Source organism: Convolutriloba macropyga, chromosome 2 (assembly GCF_964194025.1).
Source record: "Convolutriloba macropyga chromosome 2, txConMacr16.3, whole genome shotgun sequence".
In the NCBI taxonomy this organism is placed as follows: domain Eukaryota; kingdom Metazoa; phylum Xenacoelomorpha; order Acoela; family Convolutidae; genus Convolutriloba; species Convolutriloba macropyga.
The window spans coordinates 34,859,264-34,872,934 of record NC_134469.1 but is presented as its reverse complement, the minus strand read 5'-3'; the positions used below and the strand labels follow the sequence as shown (position 1 = coordinate 34,872,934).

General features: G+C 29.4%; 1 protein-coding gene across 2 annotated transcripts in view; it reads left to right on the top strand.

The window, feature by feature from the left end:
• The window catches only part of LOC142358622 (glycerol-3-phosphate dehydrogenase 1-like protein), a 457,482-nt gene that overhangs the window by 48,524 nt on the left and 395,287 nt on the right, over positions 1 to 13,671 (top strand). The gene's annotated exons all lie outside the window — the stretch shown is intronic.

Here is a 13,671-nt window from a genome sequence, read left to right as displayed (position 1 = left end):
GTTAGATGATGCTGGTGGTGTATTTGCTAATGATGCTAATATCAGATTAGTTAATTATGGTATGATGGCTTTGTTTAGTTCAATTAAGCTTGAAACTAGTGGTGGTAGGACTATTGAATATATAGATCCTTGTCATCCTAATCTATTAATGTATAAATTATTAACTAGTACTGGTGATGAATATGAGAGTGGTTTTGTTAGAAATCAGGGCAATAGAGATAGTCAACTTAAAGGTGACCATATTGCTGCACAACGAGGTCATATGTATATGATGATTAAGATGAGTGATCTATTTGGTTTCGTAAATGATTTAGATAAGATTATATATGGTTTAGGATTTAAAATATTATTAAAAAGGAATAATAATGATAGAGCTCTATATAGAGTTAATGCTAATCCTGGGGCAGTTGCCAATGATGGTTATATAGAAACTAGAGATATATCATGGTGTGTACCTAGTATTGATCCTAGTAATGATAATAGAATTATTGTGCAAAAGGGTTTAAGTAAAAAGAATAATGTAGACTTTAGTTATTATGAAAGAAGGACATTTTATAAGAATGTACCCAATGCTACTAACTTCTTGTTTGATCTAGGTATGGAAAGTGGTATGGAAAGACCACAATATATTATAGTTGGTTTTGAAAATAATAATGTTAATGAGCAAACTCATGATGCAAGTACATTTGATGTAATGAATGTTACTGAATGCTATTGTAAGATTGGTAGTGAGTTTTATCCCGAGGATAGAATGAATAGTAATTATGGAACCAATAATTATAATGAGGCTTTTAAAGAGATTGTTAGCCTTAACAAAGATTATAATGGGCTACCACATAATATAAAACCATATATAAATCATAGAACATTCAAAAGTAATTATAGAATATATGTATTCGATACTAGATATCAAAGGGATCATATAGGTCCACAACCAATATAACTTAATTTTAAATTTAGTGCTGCACTTGCAGATGTTATATGTCATGCATTAGTATTAACTAGAAAGGTTATTAGTGTGAATAGTGATGGTAATAAGATGGTAGACATAATATCATAGATATAATTTAAGTCATAGATATAATTTAAGTCATAGACATAACTCTAGCGATAATTATAATTTTAGATATAACTCTAGCGATAATTATAATTTAGATATAACTCTAACGATAATTTATAATTATAGTATAATATAGTTATTGTTATAATTATATACTTATACTTATACATAACCATATACTTATACTTATATTTATAGCTAGTCAGCTCTAATTGTTACTCTTGTTACTCTTGTTAATACCTAACTATTTCTTATTAGTATTAACAAAACCTTTAGCATAAATAATGTCTAATTTCTTTTTATTCTCTAGAGCCAAGCTTCTAGCTTCAAGCTTAACCTTGGGCTTGGGTTTAATAACAACAAAAGGATTATACTTTTTAACTTCCATTATTTTTTATATATATAGAAATGAGTCTTTTAAATAAGTTCAAAACTAATTCTTATTGTGTTGGAGGTAGACATTATATTGGTACTGTTAATATAAGAGGAGCTATTACTTCAAAAGGTACTAAATTGTTAAAAGGTAATTGTGTTTTATGTAGAAGGAATAAATAAATGACAGTATCTGATGCAACGATAGAAGCAAAAGGACTTCTGCTTCTTTAAAAGATTTCTTTAAAAGTGTTGGTAAAGCTACGGTTAATTTTGGAAAGAAAGTTGCTAATAATCCAGTAAGAGCATTAGAACTAGCAAGTAAAATAGGAAGTGCAGCTGCATCTAGAAACCCTAAAGCAGCTCTAGCGGCTACACCCGATTTAATTAAATTTGCAACTACTGGTGAAGGTATAAAGGTAGTGCAAAAAGGAAGAGGGTTATACTTAGGTACAAAGAAAAGATAATTATTTGATTATGATTATAATTATGATTATATTATGTTTATGATTATGATTATGATTATATTATGATTATATTATGTTTATGATTATGATTACAACTAAGATTATGATTATGTATTTATCGATCGGTGTAACCGCTTCGCGGATAAATATTAATACTAATATTATTATTATTAAGAACATTGTTATTACTAAGCACTAATATCTTTAATCTAAAAAAATACTCAGCTTGTTTTTCTTGTTCTTCTTATAATCCTCATATAACTCAACAAATTCATTATACTCATCATTATCTATTTTATTATCATTCATTGGTTTAGTATATAGTTTATTAAACTTATCACTAAACTGTTTACTTAAAATATACATTTGTGAAAACTTTTTAATTTTATTTCTAATTTTAGTATTAATTGTTTTTGATAATGAACCACAAACAGTTGCTGTAGCAAAAGCTGTTGATATAGAATAAGCTAATCCTATACCTGTTAATGAAACTGATGTTGTTGTTGCAGTTGTTGCTATTGATGATAATACTATTTCTGTTATCTCAGCTATGTTAATATAATTCTTATATCTACTTAACTTCATATTATAGTTATTAGTTTCAGTTTCATAATAATTTCTAAAATCTTTTATAATGTTAATATTGTTGTTAAATCTATTATTAGCTTGAATCTTTTCGTTTATCAATCTTTCTGATACTGATGATAAATCTGGATATAGTAATCTCTCACTCGGTGCTGTTGGATTGGTCATTGCTTTGCTTATTTTCATTAGTAAAAATTCTTTCTATTTCTTTCATTATATCTTCTTGATTAAAACTATAATGCATCTCAAGTCTGTCTTTCTCTTTATTATCAAGTAACTTACTTTGTAAAAGTATAGCAATTATATATTGTACTATAACACCTCTAAGAGATTTATTGTATTCTTTCATTTCTCTCAGACCGTTAGTTAACATTTTATCTAGTTGTATGTTAGTGATATTCTGATTAAACTTATTATTATCAAATTCTTGTTTTAATTGATTATATTTAGAGATAGTATCTGCAGCAACTTTATTACAAAACTTAACAGTATTTCTGACTTCATTTGTTGATTCAATAAACTCATTAATTAGTTCTTCATTAACTTGTGTTTCATTTAGTTGGAATGTTTTAGTTGTAACTTTATCAAAGTCACCTATTCTTAGTTCAGTTATGTTTTTACTTAAAATGTCTATTTTATTAGAAGAGGATAATAAGTTATTGTCACAATACTCTTTATTAACAACATCTTTTTCATCTATTGGAGGATGTACATTTGTAATTTTATAGGTATCCTTCATATCAATATTATCATTATCTTCTAGGAATAACCCACGAGCCTTACTTAGTGTTAAGTTGTTTGTTGATGTTAATGTTGATTTATGTTTAGCTTGATTGAATCTATTTCTTGTCATTATTTATTTTAAGAAATATTTTTAATGATTCTAAAACTTTATTATTAGATTCAAAATCAAACTCAGATTTTAATATTTCCTGTTCGTAATATTTACCTTCTATTATCTCACCATTAATATCTTCTATTTTATAAGTTGGTGGTTGTGTTTTTAGAACTTCATTAACTTTAAACAATTCTCTATTTCAATTAGAAGTGTAACCTTTAGAGAAGATATTACGTTTATCTACATTTCTAACATAATCACCAACGTTAAGTTTAGGTTTAATATTCTTAAAACTAAAAGTGTATTTAACTTTCTCAGGATTATTAGAAGCGTCAACTGGTGTCATATTAATTGTTGAGTGATTGTTATTGTTATATGTTACAACAGCATCATTTAATATATTTAACCAATTACCATCGCCATTGATGAACATAGGTTTATTTATTATGTGTAATAATGTTCTAATGAATCTCTGTATAAACACAGCCTTTAAATCACTATAAGTAGAATATAGCTCTATCCCTGAAGCGGCTTTGCCGGTTCCATATTCTTTAAGTAAAGATTTAAATGTTTTATTGTAAAACTCACTATCTCTATCTACCCATAACTTTTCTGGTTTTCTAGGTTCAGAGCCACCTTGTGGATGTTCACTTAATACTATTTTAAAACCATTAGTTATAGATAAACCAGATTTATTCTTTAATGGAATAGCCCATGCATATTTTGTGAATATATCTATAACTGTTAATATAAACTTTGTTATTTGAGGACTGAATACTTCTTTAGCTAGTTGTTGTTGTTGTTTTTCTATCGTTTTATTTATGGACATAGTCATGGTTTCACCTATCAACGAAGTTGTGAGCTTTCTCATTTACCATAGTTAAAAACAAAATTATCTAGTTGGTCTTGATTAATAATATTCATAGATAATAGTTGCTTAGATATATCTAGCATTTCATCATATAATCCATCATGACCAGCTTTTGTTTCTAGTATTAATAATTCTAGTCTTCCTACTAAATTATTTGGGTTGTCATTTAATCCCCTGCCAAATATATCATCTCTTACCTCCATTATACGTTTTTTTGTTCTATATCTAGCACTTTTCTTATCCCCTTTTCCTAAATCATATCTAATATCCTTTAAAAACCTTTTAATTTTGTTTTCATCTTCCTCAACCTTATCATCATATGTTACATTTGTTGTAGTAAGAAAATCATTAAATCCTTCTGACAACTCATATACATTATCCCTAACTAAAAAAGCACCCTGCTCTAGAGTTATATCAACACCATTCATTTTATATCTCCTACTAGGTAAATCTACGAGTTCTAATTTTAATTGAGGATTAGTTTGAGCCCCCATGTCATGAGGAAATTTGGTTGTTTTTGTATCAACATAAACTGGTGTCTTATCTTGAGTTTCCTCCACGGCTTCATTGGACAAATTGGGCTTCATTAATGCCCCATTTCTAGTTTGCTCTATCTGCGAAGCAGTTTCACCGATCATCTTAGTTTGTTTATCTAACTCTTGATTTTGCCAATCTATTGCTCTTAATGTTTGTTCACTTAATGCTAGATTGCGTTCATTGTTTGCATTTATCTGCGAAGCGGTTTCACTGATAGTTTTAGTTAAAGGATCAAATAACTCTTCTATTTCACCATAATATTCTTGTTGTTTTAATTTATCTTCTAATCTATTCTGTCTGTTTTGTTTTTCTAGATTGTTTAATTTTATAAGTGTTTCTAGTTTAGTCATTTTTATAAAAATAATTTTCACAAACATTATATAATCTAATAGCGGCTTCAATAAACTTTCTATCATCATTAATTGTTTATTCATTCTTTAATAAACTTATTATAGTTAGTTATAGCTTTACTTCAATCTGGGAACCGGCTTCGTGGATCTGGAAACCAGCTTCATGGATTTTGAAACCAGCTTCATGGATTTTGAAACCAGTTTCGCTGATCTGGGAACCAGCTTCATGGATATTATATTTCTTTGCATGTGCTTAGAATCTTTCTTTTGTATGATGAAACCTATATCTATGGAGATATATGCATAGCCTACAATAGAAATGTTTAAATCTATACTGAGAGATGTGTTTATTTACTTTACACATTCTGCATACTAAATATTGATTGGGATCATTAAAATGAACAACCATATGATTATGTTTTTCTCTATATGTTATGATTTCATTACATATGAAACATTGGAATGGTTTACTTTGACATTTACCACAACTCCAACACGAAGCCTTATTTTTACATTTATCACATTTGGTACTAATCATTTTCATAGTATTGAAAAGCTATATATAATATTTTTTCAAAATTTGGCATATAAAAATGAAGATTATACCGGTTTCATTCATTCCACGAGTGAGCGAGCTCAATCTCATGGACAAGTCCAATCTACGAAGTGGTTACACCAATTTGGAAGTGGACAAGTCCAATCCCATGGACAAGCTCAATCTCATGGACAAGCTCAATCCCATGGACAAGTCCAATCTAGTGCTTCTAGTATTGCGGTCCAAATGTTAAAAAATAAAAATAAACCAAGGGAAGAAATCAAACCAGTAGATCTGCGAAGCAGTTTCACTGATCTGCGAAGCAGTTTCACTGATAAGGAAAGACAAAAGATAGAATTAGAAAAATCTTTAGAATCAATCGTGTAAATGAAGAAATAAAGGAGTCGTATGATAAACAGGATGCAAATTTAAAACAAAGAGAAGATATGCGTGAGTCATTGCGAAAGGCAGAAGCAAATTATTATCCAGATTTAGATCCACGAAGTGGTTATGATAAGGATAAGGATGAAGATAAAGATGTAGATTCTGATAAAGATGTGGATTCTGATAAAGATAAGGACTCAGATTTAGACTCATTTGATGATTTTGTCTTTGTTCAAAAGCCTAAAACAAATAGGATTAGATGTGAAGAATGTGATGAAGAAATGACTCGAAGCAATTATAACAGACACATTCAATCACTTAAACATAAAAAGAATGAGCGAATGTATAATAGAAATAAAATTATTGAGAGTGCTATTGAGGATGGAATAAAAGTTACTAATGAGGATATAGAACAAAAATTGGATGAGCAACATACACAAAGTGGTTACACCAATATAGAAGAAGGAATAAAGTTTTGTGATAGTTTTGATATGTATCTTGGTAATAATACTGCTTATGATAAACATGTGACAACATTAAAACATAGGAATAATGTAAGATTGGTTACTGGGGAAATAGTAAGGAATGGAAGTAAGTTTGATTGTGTGATATGTAAGACAAGTCTGAGTCAATATAGTGTTGACCAACATTTAAAAACAAAGATGCATCTAGATAAGTAGAGGGAAAGGATAAGGATAAGGATATAGATAAGAATATAACTGAAGGATATTGCAATATATGTAATACTAGATATAACAATAAAAATGAACACAATGAATCAGAAGAACATAAAGAAAATGTTAAACAGAAAAAACTTGTTGATAAGAAGTGGAGAGATAAAGTTAGTGAGTTAGGATTAGATCATAACATGAAGCATAATCAAATAATAATAACTAGTAGTAATTATGAAGATCCTAAATTGAATATACTGGAGTCATTGCATAACATACATCCCAATATTAGTTTAACACCTTTGATGCAGTTAAGTATACAAAACCTACAGATGATAAGTTAGAAGAAAACGAATTCACCTTTAGGTTAATGACTAGGCAATATAATGGTGCACATGACTTGGATTTATTGAATGGGGAACTAGAGACAAGAATGCAGGAACAGGAAATGAATCAATCTGGATGGAGTATGCAACCATTTGTTAAAAGGACAATGTATATACATAGGTTTTATCCTAGTGGTGGATGTGATACTGAGTTACCATTCACATCTAGATATATACTTAATATACATAATACTGATAATAAGTGTTTGCTATGGTGTCTAATTGCTTATCTACATTCTGCGCCACATAATCCTAGTAGAGTTAGTAATTATAATAAACCAGAATTTATTAATGAGATAAAATTACCAATAGGAGTTACACCCCCATATGATTATTATCACTTAAAGAAAATGCAAGAACTAAATAAAGATAAAATATTATTTAATGTGTTTAATCTAAATAAAAATAAAACTATTAATCCTGTATTAATTAATCATAATGATCCTAAAGGATGTAATATATTATACTGGGATAATCATTACTTCCTATGTAAAGATGTATCATTCTTATTAAGAGAATCATCTAAACATATATGTTATCCATGTCTAAAATGTTGTGTATCCTTTAGAACAGAAGATGCATTAAATAAACAATTAGAATTATGTAATACACAGAAAGATGTAGGAAGAAGAACATTCCATAAAGATTACCTAAAGTTTGATAAGTTCCATTATAAAAACAGAGTACCATTTGCTATGTATTATGATTTTGAATGTATAATAAAAGATGGTAAACACATTCCTATTGCTTGTGGTTTATATATAAAAAGTGACTATCCTGATATATTAGAAGATAAGTATGAATGTATATCTGGCGACAAAGTAGTTGATTGGTTTGTGGATAGAGTAGATCATTATAATAAATTATTTAAAGATATATTTAGTATAAATATTCCATTGAAAGAAGATAAAAGAACATAAAGAAAATGTTAAACAGAAAAAACTTGTTGATAAGAAGTGGAGAGATAAAGTTAGTGAGTTAGGATTAGATCATAACATGAAGCATAATCAAATAATAATAACTAGTAGTAATTATGAAGATCCTAAATTCTTGAATATACTGGAGTCATTGCATAACATACATCCCAATATTAGTTTAACACCTTTGATGCAGTTAAGTATACAAAACCTACAGATGATAAGTTAGAAGAAAACGAATTCACCTTTAGGTTAATGACTAGGCAATATAATGGTGCACATGACTTGGATTTATTGAATGGGGAACTAGAGACAAGAATGCAGGAACAGGAAATGAATCGATCTGGATGGAGTATGCAACCATTTGTTAAAAGGACAATGTATATACATAGGTTTTATCCTAGTGGTGGATGTGATACTGAGTTACCATTCACATCTAGATATATACTTAATATACATAATACTGATAATAAGTGTTTGCTATGGTGTCTAATTGCTTATCTACATTCTGCGCCACATAATCCTAGTAGAGTTAGTAATTATAATAAACCAGAATTTATTAATGAGATAAAATTACCAATAGGAGTTACACCCCCATATGATTATTATCACTTAAAGAAAATGCAAGAACTAAATAAAGATAAAATATTATTTAATGTGTTTAATCTAAATAAAAATAAAACTATTAATCCTGTATTAATTAATCATAATGATCCTAAAGGATGTAATATATTATACTGGGATAATCATTACTTCCTATGTAAAGATGTATCATTCTTATTAAGAAAATCATCTAAACATATATGTTATCCATGTCTAAAATGTTGTTTATCCTTTAGAACAGAAGATGCATTAAATAAACAATTAGAATTATGTAATACACAGAAACATGTAGGAAGAAGAACATTCCATAAAGATTACCTAAAGTTTGATAAGTTCCATTATAAAAACAGAGTACCATTTGCTATGTATTATGATTTTGAATGTATAATAAAAGATGGTAAACACATTCCTATTGCTTGTGGTTTATATATAAAAAGTGACTATCCTGATATATTAGAAGATAAGTATGAATGTATATCTGGCGACAAAGTAGTTGATTGGTTTGTGGATAGAGTAGATCATTATAATAAATTATTTAAAGATATATTTAGTATAAATATTCCATTGAAAGAAGATAGTATTATTCCGTTATATAGTAGATGTTACTATTGTAATGAGAACTTGGGTGAAGACGTCGTTAGAGATCATGATCATCTGAATGGTAAATTTTGAGGATATGCTCACAATAAATCTAACCTCCAAGCTAAGAATACATTCGTACCAATATATGCATTTAATTCTTCTAATTATGATAATCATCTATTTATAACAAAACTAGCAAAGAAGATGGGTGAGAAACACCATGGACAGAGTCCCATTAGACTTAAAGTATTAACTAAAACTGATGAGAATTATATTAGTATTGATATGGGTTATGCTAAAGCATTAGATATGTTTAGGTTCTTCCATCCACTTAGCTTAGATGCTATAAGTAAAACATTGAGTAATGAAGAATGTATAACATTAAATAAATGTGGCTTAGAAAGACGTAGAGGTATATTCCCATATGAATGGTTTGATAATATAGATAAACTACATGAAAAAACATTACCACCTAAGGAAGCATTCTATTCTAAGTTGAAACAAAGTGGTATTACAGATAAAGAACATAAGCAAGCAATTGATTGTTGGAAAGATACTAAATGTGAGACAATAAAAGATTATATGATGTTATATCTTAAAACAGATGTATTATTATCAGTTGATGTATTTGAGAAATTTAGAGCTATGTGTATAGAATATTATGAAATAGATCCATGTTACACATATTTTACTCCTGGGTTAACCCTGTTGTGTGGGTTGAAACATACTAATGTTAGACTTAAGTATTATAAAGAAAATACAGTTAATATTTATGATACAATACAACATGGTATTAGAGGTGGGTTAGCTTCAGTATTAGGTGATTGTCATGTAAAATAAAGAAATAGATCCTGAGTATACAGGGAAAGAGATTTATTTAAAGTATTTAGACTTCAACTCATTGTATGCTTCTGCTATGGTTCAAGCTTTACCTACTGGCGAGATCAAAGTATGTGACACTCTCGATCCAGAAACTGGCTTAGCAGATACAGTATATACTAGATCTAGCTCTAATACTGGATATATCTATACCATTGATATAAAGTATAATGATGAGTTGAAACAGAAAACAAACACGTATCCATTCTTTCCTGAAAAGACAAAAGCTAACATTAATCAGTTTACAGACTATCAAAATGAAAATAAAAAGAAAGGATATAAACCCAATGAGAAGTTAATGTTGAAGTTAACGGATAAAAACGATTATGTAATTGATGGTGAGATGTTAGATTGGTATTTAGCTAGTGGTTTGAAGTTGGAAGATATTACAATTAAGCAAAAGTTAGAGTATAGTAAGAGTGAGTGGTTAAAGCCTTATATTGATCTTAATATTCAGAAAAGAAAAGAAGCTAAAGCTAAGTGTGATAAATTTGGGGATGTATTCTTTAAGTTAATGAATAATGCCTTCTATGGAAAAACAATAGAGAATGTATATAATGACAAGATGTAGAGTTAGTTAATGATGTAGATAGATATATTAAATTAGTAGAAAATATTTGTTTCAAATATTCTCTAGAGTTTGATGATGATTTAGTAGCCGTACATAAAACGAGAGGTAATGTTAAATTAGATAAGTTTAATTATATTGGATTTGTTATATTAGAAAAAGCTAAATTATTCATGTATAAATTTATATATGATTACTTTGAGAAAGAGTTAGATTGTAGTTATCATTACACAGATACAGATAGTATATTTATAAACATAAATATTCCATTAGATGGTACTATAGAAAAGGAAATGGATAAGATAAAAGATATATTACAAAATAATGAGTTAAGTAAGATGAAGGATGAATTACCTAATGATACTATTATAGAAGCATGTTTCCTTTAAGCTAAAGTATATTGTTACAATACTGTTAAAAGAGAAGAAGAAAAAAAGTTAAAAGATATAATTAAAGCCACTATTAAAAAACAGATTAGTTTGGAAGATTATAAAAAGGCTATATATGGTGGTGTCAGTAAATATGTAACTAATTATTCTATTGATAGCAAAAGGCATCATTTAGAAACTAAGGAACAATATAAAATAGCTATAGATTCATTTGATGATAAGGGCATTAGAAATAGTAATGGTGAATTTAGGTTTTATCAGTGAAGCTGCTTCGCAGATAATTAATTTTTAAAAAATGATAGCAAAATTTTAAAAAAATTATAAAAAAATTTAAGCTGGTTTTTTTGTTCAAGTTTTTCGCAAGTTGGTTTTACGTGCTTTTTACACGGTCTCACTAGTTTTATACTAGTATCTGGGGACGTCCACTGGAGTCAGTGGAGATAGAACCCGAACTATCGGTGAAACTGCTTCACGGATCCGTCTGATAACGGTTGATTACCAGCTTAACTCTGTAATAGTGGTTTGCACTAAGTGAGACAAGAAATGATAGATTTAAAATATAAAAGAAGTGAATATAGAGTAGTGGATATATAAAGTGAATTAGAGTAATGTGTATATGGGTACCGTATCGCGGCTCTATGTTGCGGAGGTACCCATATACACATTACTTCTTTTTTCTGAAGCTCTTTTTTAAACAACTAATTCTTGTATCTTCTTGTTAGTGGGAAAGTCTAGTCTACATCGCAGCTATTCCGGCAGTCTGCGGGTAATGTCTGTTCTTGTTCAGTTTCCCGCACCCTTCCTTCTTTTGTTCTTTTTTATACAATTAAATTGAAAATAGAACCCAGGGGTTAAATATTACAAGTTTAAAATGTTATATACAAAGTTAGTACAATATTAAAAATCAAAATTAGTGGTTCCGTTTTTTTAAAGGTTAAAATAACTAGCCACCAACGTTCCTTTTCAACCGTAACAGTTTGAATTGTTGGCGCAGCTGCTGTTTTAACATGCATTTAAACTGTGAGCGTTATTTGATAATCAGGATTTCACGCGGAAGTTTATTCCACTTTTGGATGCTTCTTTTTTGTAATGATCGACTGCTCGACCTTAGGAGAATTAGCTGTTCGGTTCTGTTTTTTTTACTAAGACATTACCACTTGGAAAAAAGTCTCAGTGCCGTCTGATTTCAATAATGAAAAATCATCCTAAGTTTTGAAACACTCATCTGGCTTATTAAAAGTTCTGCAGGCAAAATGTCAGATTTTACTAAGAAATCTCTCAAACTTTTTTCACATATATGTCAGATTTTACTAAGAGATCTCTCAAACTTTTTTCGCATAACGCAAATTTTAATTCCCCAATTGATTTGTCGATTAATTCGCTGCATTGCAGAGAAATTCAAGTTCTGAATCAATTTAGCACTGAAAGTTAAATGAGAAAGGACTAGGGATTTGAATGGCAGCAATCGTGCTTTCAGAGGTAACCGATAACGTATAAGGTATATTGATCTAATCGCTGTGGCCATATTTGAAAGGACATTGTTGAGTTGTACATCAACGTTTAATTTAGAATCAATCTTTGTACCCAAGTATCTGCAGTGACTTTTTGGCTTAATTTCCTGTCCCCTAAAAGCTATTGGATCAAAGTTTCCATTTTTTTCGAGACGCAAAGAAGTTAAGTTTTACCGGTATTCATGGTTAATTTGTTTTGCTTTAGATAATTGTTTGTTTTCTACAGTATTTCAGAAACACATTTTTCCAGTTCGGTGACATTGTTCCTGCTAAAATGGAAACTTGTGTCATCAGCAAACTGAATTATGTCACCCTGTACCATTTCACTGAAAGTTAAATGAGAAAGAACTAGGGATTGGAATGGCATCAATCGTGCTTTCAGAGGTAACTGATAAAGTATATGGTATATGGATCTAATCGCTGTGGCCATATTTGAAAGGACATTGTTGAGTTGAACATGAAAGTTTAATTTAGAATCAATCATTTGATCCAGATATCTTCAGTGACTTTGGCTTAATTTCTTGTCCCCGAAAAACTATTCGAGCAAAATTTCCATTTTCTTTCGAGACGCAAAGAAGTTCAATTTCACCGGTGTTCATTGGAGTCAAATATGACTTCCAGAAAGAACTATTTGAAAGACTTTATTATTTAAATAAATAAAGACTGAAAATACTCTTCCCTGATTGGATAAAAAAAGGGGATAATATCTTTTCCTTTTTATCCTTTAGATGTTTACCCATTTTACCCCTCTTCTCAGAAGAGAAAGTTGTTTAGTCAGTACCAGTTAACCACCTGATATAATAATAAAGTATATTTCTCTCTCTCTACTCCGCTCTTGTTTTGTATTGAGATATACGTTAGACTTTAGCATTGGGGCCCGTGCACTGTCTACTGAAGCTCAGATAGAAGAGTAACAGACTAGAGATATAGAACTTTAGTTAGTCAGGTAAGCCTTAAGAGTACACCTCATTCTTGAGACAACCATAAGACAGTTCCAGAAGTATACTAATAAAGGTAAGCTCAGAACACGTCTTATCTGGTGCGACCAGTGCTGAACTAAATTGGGTAAACAAACAGAAAAAACATCGAAAAGAAAACATAAGTATTGTCGGTAAACACCATATGCTAGCAATTTCTTAATACCATTTACAATTGCTAACGATTGT